This window comes from Chrysochloris asiatica, unplaced genomic scaffold (assembly GCF_000296735.1).
Source record: "Chrysochloris asiatica unplaced genomic scaffold, ChrAsi1.0 scaffold00051, whole genome shotgun sequence".
NCBI classification, from domain to species: domain Eukaryota; kingdom Metazoa; phylum Chordata; class Mammalia; order Afrosoricida; family Chrysochloridae; genus Chrysochloris; species Chrysochloris asiatica.
The window spans coordinates 3,012,424-3,020,085 of NW_006408569.1; the positions used below are offsets into that span (position 1 = coordinate 3,012,424).

General features: G+C 40.6%; 1 pseudogene; it reads right to left on the reverse strand.

Moving 5' to 3' along the window:
- Nucleotides 1-643: 643 nt before the first annotated feature.
- On the reverse strand, nucleotides 644-2,010 carry LOC102811616 (annotated as a pseudogene).
- Nucleotides 2,011-7,662: the final 5,652 nt, after the last annotated feature.

A 7,662-nucleotide genomic window follows, 5' to 3' on the forward strand; every position in this document is an offset into this window, starting at 1 on the left:
CTTCTCCCCATCATAGAGTTCTTTAACCATTTAAATCCAAATAGAGATCAGAATATGATCTTGTATCATTTCTGCATTCTCAGAACAAAGTTTCACTCACAGATTCCAAGTTACTATGGCATTCAAAATATTCACAGGACAAGACAGAGGTGAAATATAATAGTGGATATATTCTAGTGGTTATGTTGTTTTCTCTATTTTTTTAATGTCCTATAAAGGAGTTCTGGTAGCCAAGTAGTTAAGAATCGGGTTGCTAGCGTCAAGGTTGGCAGTTCGAAATGACCAGCTGTTCCGCAGAAGAAAGATGAGGCTTTCTGCTACCGTAAACATTTGCAGCCTTGGAAACCCTGTGCAAGGTCAATTTATGAGTCGGAACTGACTCCATGGCACACAGCCACCACTGGGCATTCCAAACTAGCAACTTTACCCAGAGTGAGGGAATATAAATGTTTACTGTGTGCTGGTGGTGGTGGTTATGTGCCATGGAGTCGGTTATAATTCCTTCAAGAAGCATTTGAAACAATCCAGTGATTTGGGCCCAAAGGCTGTATACACAGCACTGAGACTTCCTTCTTGAGCTGGTGGTAATGGCATCTCCCTGATGCCCACCAGAAGGATCTGGAGGCTGGGGCCTCTGTGGAGGTCACAGCTGCTGGCTGGTGCAGAAGGATTTAATCTCTCCGCAGATGGGATTAGCACAGAGCGGACAACCCAGCGTCAACTGCTTCGAGCAGCACTCGTACTGGATGTGCATGAGCACGAAGTTGGCCAGGGCCTTAGAGAACAATGGATTTCCATTCAGATACTCCGTTCATCTAATATTTTCCACTCCACACTTGTTTGCTAGAATTTAAGAGAACTCGATATCCAGTTTCAATGTGATCTCTTGTAAACGCTACTGGAACCAACAGGATATTCTTTCTGCCCCTTTCGCAGAGCCCTCTATGGTCTTGTATGTTTGAGGGCCCAGCCAGGGCATAGGCTCAACTTTGGACAGCCACATCTGTCAGTAAGGATTGGGGTAGCCCAGCTTATCCATAACTTTTTGGACAGTAGCTGCAACCTCTTGAGATAAGGGTCCTCTCTGTTGACCACAGACATTGGCAGTGAGTGGGCAGGAAAGAGAAGCACCACCTCATTTCTTTTTTCTAGTGGAAAATGGTCCAGTTCTTTGAGAATGTGGTCTGCAAAGCACTGGATGAGGAGGGGATGTGTGGGCCACATGTCAATGGCGCTCCACTTCATCGCTGGCCACTTCCCCACTTCACTGTAGTATTTTAAAGTGGCATTTAAGCTACTGCCTGTGGTGGAGCAGCTGTACTGTGGATACTGTGTGAAGGCAATCGCCATTTTGAGTCTACCTCTCTCCATTTCTTCAATTGTTTCTTTGGTTAAAGGATGAACATACCAAAATCCAATATCATATTAGTGAGGGGATGTGTTGGGGGCATCTCATCCAGCAGCTTCACCATCCCTTCGCCTTGCTTGGACAGTCAAATCTTGATGAGGGACCTGCCTCCAATCCTCTGATACTGCTCTTGGATTCTGTGGGTTTGGCGTTTGGCAATGATTGATGTTGTTGTTAAGTGCCATTGAGTCAATTCTGACCCACAGCAACCCTGTATAGGGTTTCTGAGGAGCAGCTAGTGAGCTTGAACTGCCAACTTTGCAGTAGAAACGGCTTTGCAGTCAGCGCACTAACCCACAGCATCACACCAGCACCAGCTTATTTTGCAGTGGCAGCATCATGAGGTTCCGGTCTAAGAAGAGCCTGAGCAGGAAGTCAAGCACCAATCCGAGGGTTTCAGGGCCTCCCATGTTCAGCATCAGCACCCTGTTCTGGGCTTTTCGCTGGTTGGACTTGAGATTTTGTGCTTTTGACCCGTTTGGTTGCTTCTGAGGCTGCTTCTGCCTCTGCCCCTGAATGGCACTTCCACTGCTGCTGCACCCTCAAGCCACCGGCCACCAGTCGTGGAGAAGAGCGCCCGCAGTACGCAGGGCCATAGCCATGTTGGTACCCACTGGAAGTACTACTGGAGACATCGGCAGAGCTGGGCTCCTGCCAGCGGCAGCACACTCAGCTGTCCTCATGAGGCTGTTACACACCGCCGCAGCGAACCTCTGGACCGCCTTCCATCTTCTGATGCTCTCTGCATCATTCAATATTTTATCCAAAGAATTATTTAGTGTTGCAAGTTACGGCTTTATTTTTCCCCTCAGTTCTTTCAGATTGAGAAATGCTGAGCATGTTCTTTCCTTTTGGTTTTGTGATCTCCTGATCTTTTCATTTTTCATTATACTATTTGGCTTTGTCTTCCTGAGCTGTCCTTTGAGAAAATTTCTGTTTAGGTCTTTAACCTCCTTGTTTCTTCCATTTTTTTTTTTTAACATTTCTACTCTGGAGAGCAAGTTTCAGAGTCTCTTCTGGCATCCATTTTGGTCTTTTCTTTCTTCCTTGTCCTCTTAGTGACCTTTTGCATTCCTCCAGTATAATGGTCTTGATGTCATCCCACAACTTTGCTGGTTTATGGTCATTAGTGTCTAATGCATCAAATCTATTCTAAAGATGATCCTTAGATTCAGGTGGGATATGTTCAAGGTCATATTTTGGCTCTCATGAACTTGTTTTCATTTTGTTCATCTTCAGCCTGAGCTTACATAGGCTGCCCCTAGCTTTTTTTTGGCTGATAATATGGAACGTTTTCACCATCTCTTTCCACAGATGTAGTCAATGTGATTGCAGTGTATTCCATCTGGTGAGGTCCATGTGTATAATTGTCTTTTATGTTGTTTAAAAATGGTATTTACAATGAAGAAACCATTGGTTTTGCAAAATTCTATCATGCTATCTCCAGCATCATTTCTATCACCAAAGCCATATATTCCAACTACTGATCTTTCCTCTTTGTTTCTAGCCTTTGCATTCCAATCACCATTAATTATCAATACATCTTGATGGTATCTTTGATCAATTTCAAACTGAAGAACTTGGTAGAATCCTTCAATTTCATCATCACTGGCTTTAGTGGTTGGTGCGTACATTTTTGAATAATAATAAAATAATAATATTTGAATAATAGTGGTATTAACTGGTTTTCCTTGTAGACATATAGATATTAACCTATAACAGACAGCATTATACTTCAAGATATATCTTGAAATGCTCTTTTGGATGATGAATGTGATGCCATTCATTTTCAATTTGTCATTCCTAGCATATAAACCATGTGATTGTCAGTTTTAAAATGACCAATATCAGTCCATACATAAAGTCACTATACCAAAAATAAAAGGTTGATGTTCAATAATTTCAAGAGGTAGAATATGAGCAAAAACCAAATGTATTGAAGAAAGAAGTCTAAGGTGCACTGAAGGCATTGGTGAAGAACAAGGATCTGGGAATTGGTGTGATACAAATTGAAATCTTTCAACAAACTGATGCAGCACTGGAGGCATTCACTCATCTACACCAAGAAATTTGGAAGACAGTTTATCTTGTCAATTGATTGGAAGAGATCCATATTTGTGCCCATTTCAAAGAGAGGTGACCCAACATAATAGGAAAATCATCAAACAACATCATTAATATCACATGCAAATGAAATTTTGCTGAAGATAATTCAAAGACATCTGCAACAGTACATTGAAAAAATTATTAGGAAAAACACAAAACAAAAATGGGAGTATGACTGGCTACTACAAGAATAAGCATGCTATTCACCTGGAAGCCATCAAGGCAAGCAATCAAGTTACCTCTAAGACTGAAACTCAAAGGGAACACATGAGCATGCATGTAAGCTTGCTGGTGACCACATTGGTCTACTGGTGAGTGGAAAAAAGGGAAAGAAAGCAATGAAGAAATGGTCTGAGTTCAACCACATTTCACAGACTCCCATGGACCTGGAGATGAGAGAGAGAACAGGAAGGGCTGGTTGGTCTGAAGTGTGATGAGACCTGGGGACGCATGTGCCCATGGAGAAGGATACAGACACAGAGGGCTAGAGCTGAGAGTGAAGCATCCAGCCTATATGAAGTGAGAGGCGGTGCACAATAACACCCAAAGTTGCAGATAGTACCCATTTGAACTAACCTTGATGAAGAAGTACATGGCATCTGGATTGGAGGAAGACTCATTAACAACCTTTGATATGCAGATGATACAACCTTGCTTGCTGAAAGCAAAAAGAACTTGAAATAACTTACTGATGAAAACCAAAGACGTTGGTATGGTTTGCACCTCAATGTAAAGAAAACAAAAATCAACACAACTGGACCAATAAATTGCATCATGACCAATTGAGAAATATTGAAGTTGTCAATATTTCTTGGATCAACCATCAACACTCATGGAAACAGCAGTCAAGAAATCAAACAACATATGGCATTAGGCAAATCTGCTGCACAAGATCTCTTTAAAATGTTCAAGAGCAAAAATGTCAGTTTGAGGACAAAGATGCAACTGACCCATGCCATGGTATTTTTAATATCCTCATATGCATGTGGAAGTTGGACAGCAAATAAGAAGACTGTAGAAGAATTGATGCAGTTGAGTTATGGTGTTGGAGAAAAACATTTAAGGTTTCATGACTGGCAGAAATATATGTTAGATAAAGTACAACCAGAATTCTCCTTAGAAACCAAGGTGGCCAGATTTTGTCTCTCATAATATGGACATATTACTAGGAGGAACCAGTCCCTGTAGCAGAACACCATGCTTGGTCAAGTAGAGGGTCAGCAAGTAAGAGATGGATTGACACAGTAGCAGCTTCAACTGGCTCAAGCGTAGCAACAATTGTAAGGATAGCCCAGGATCTGGTGGTGTTTGGTTCTGTTGCTATGGGTCAAAACTGACTCAATGACTCCTAACAATGGGCTAAATATTATACGATAAAGGATGTACCAAAAAAAAGATGGACAATACACACAGTTACTGTACCAAAAAGAATTGATTGATACTCAACTATTTCAATAGGTACCATATGATCAAGAATTGATGGTATTGAAGGAAGAAGTCCAAGATGCACTGAAAGAACTTGTGAAAAGCAAGCCTCCAGGAATTGATGGAATACCAATTGACATATTTCAACAAACTGATGCAGCACTAGAGGCACTCATTTGTCTATGCCAAGAAATTTCTAAGACAGCTTCCTGGCCAACTGATTGGAAGAGATCTGTATTTGTGCCCATTCCAAAGAAAGCTGTCACAATAGAATTTGGAAGTTATTGCATAATATTAGTGATATCACACACAAGTAAAATTTTGCTGTAGATAATTTAAAAAATTACAAAAACACAAAACAAAAATGGGAGTATGACTGGCTACTGCTGCAAAAGACCTCTTTAAAGTACTAAAGAGCAAACATGTCAGTTTGATGACTAAGATGTGTCTGACCCAAGCCATGGTATTTTCAATAACCTCATATGCATGTGGGAGTTGGACAATGAATAAGGAAGACCACAGAAGAATCGATGCATTTGAATTATGGTTTTTGAGAAGAATATTGAAAGTACGGTCAGAATGTTCCTTACAACAAGGATAGCAAGACTTTGTCTCTCATACTTTGGACATGTTGTCAGGAAGCACCAGTCCATGGAGAAAGACATAATGCTTGGTATAGTGAAAGGTCAGTGAAAAAGAGGAAGACTCTGAAGGAGACGGAGGACACAATAGTAATAGTAATGGGCTCAAACATAACAATAATTGTGAGGATGGGGCAAGATCAGGCAGTTTTAGTTCTGTTGTGCATAGGGTCACTACGAGTAGGAACTGACTTGATGGCACCTAACAACAACAAAAAAATCCAAACTTTTACTCAAAATAGATCATTGACTTTAATGTAAAACCTAAAACTAAAACCATGAGAAAATCGTTGTGAGCTTGAGTTAGGCAAAGGTTTTTTGGATACGATGCCAAAAACAGAAGTCACAAATTAACAAATAGGTAAGTCAGATTTCATCAAAATTTTAAACTTTTGCTATTCAAAGGTACTATTAAGAAAAACAAAACAAAACATACAAACCACAAAAAGGGAGAAAATAATTACAAGTCAATTATTTGTCAAGGGACCTGTATATCAAGCTCAACACAACGAATACAATTTAAAAATGGGCAAAAGTATATAAAAAATGACAACTAAGCCACAAAAATAAGTTCATTGGCTGCTAGAGAAATGAAAATTCAACTTTGTTGTGACAATACTGAAAAACGCGAGATGAAAAGCCAAAGGAAAAGAAGAAATTGAGAGGAGAAAGGAAGTCAGTGGACGAAAGGAAAAGAAATAAGAGAAAAGAGGAGAAAAAGATGGGTGAGATTTCAAAAGAGAGAATGTGAGAGATGGAAGGAAGAGAACAGAAAATCCTTTTCGCATGGCAATATACAGGTATGACAGAATTAGAATGGGACTTATTTTCTCACTCCATAAGACAGAAGTTGCCCTAGCTTCTTTTCTCCCTCCTCTCTCTAGTGGGATTCCAATGCAGGGTCATGGACCAAAATCTCTGCATGAGTTTCAAAAGCTATGATTTTCGAGTTAGCTGCCTCTGGGGTTTGATATCAATCAATCCATGTTGAGCAGTCTTTTGCAGTTGGTATTTTGTAAGAGAAAATCAATTTGAATATAGACAAGGCATCAAATGCTTCATTCGATTAGACAAAAAGCTAGATAAACCCCCTGCATGAATTAACAATTTAGAATGACATCTTACATGTGCGTAATTCTAGTTTATTGCACATTGTTTTCTCTCTCTCTCTCTTTTTTTTTTTCCTTCTTAAAGTCATAGAACACAATTTCATATGTTGCTGTTGTAGTCTCAGGGAAAGACTCCTCAGTGGGGAGACAAGGGAGTAAAGATCTTTCATAAGGTTGAAAATTGTCATTGTTATTGAGTGCCATCAAGTCGGTTCGGACTCATAGGGACGCCGTGTAGAGTTTCCAAGGAGTGGCTGGTGAACTTGAACCATCAACCTTGTGGTTCAAACCATCCTTGCAGTCCAGCTTTGTTATCAAGTGCCATTGAGTCAATTCTTGCCCATAGCAACCCTGTATAGGGTTTCTGAGGAGCCACTGGTGAATATGAACCGCTGACCTTGTGGTTCATACCGACTTTGCAGTCCAGTGCATTATCCCACAACACCACACCAGGACTCCACAATCCAGTGTAGGAGTACAAGATTTCCCATCCCTCCATTTGTTTTACTACAATGACTGATCTGGGAATTTAGGATGGGTTTTCAGAGGTTTGTTTTTGTTTTCTGTTTTTCCTTCCAGCCTTTCTACAGTAGGACAAATGTCAACTAAAAATTTTCAATAATGGTCATCATATTATCACAATGTGCTTGATTGATGCCAAGTTTTGTGGTCTGTGGTTTCTTTAGATATTCCCTTTAGGGGCCTCTGTTACATTAAACAGGTAATTTTAAAGTAACAAACAAGCAAAAGCTTACACACACCATTTGAATAGGCAAACAGCACCGAGTGGTACCAGTGGCCATATCTTGTTGTGGTTTAGGACACATTGGCTTGTCCAGTAGCAGGTCCAGGGCCAGGTTATCTGTTGGCATGTGGATCCATCCTAAGGTCCAGTTCAGATGTAAGGGTTACCCCAGCATCCTGGTACCCAGGAGCATGGTTCTTGCTTCCCAGCTGAGGTCATCATCAGTTG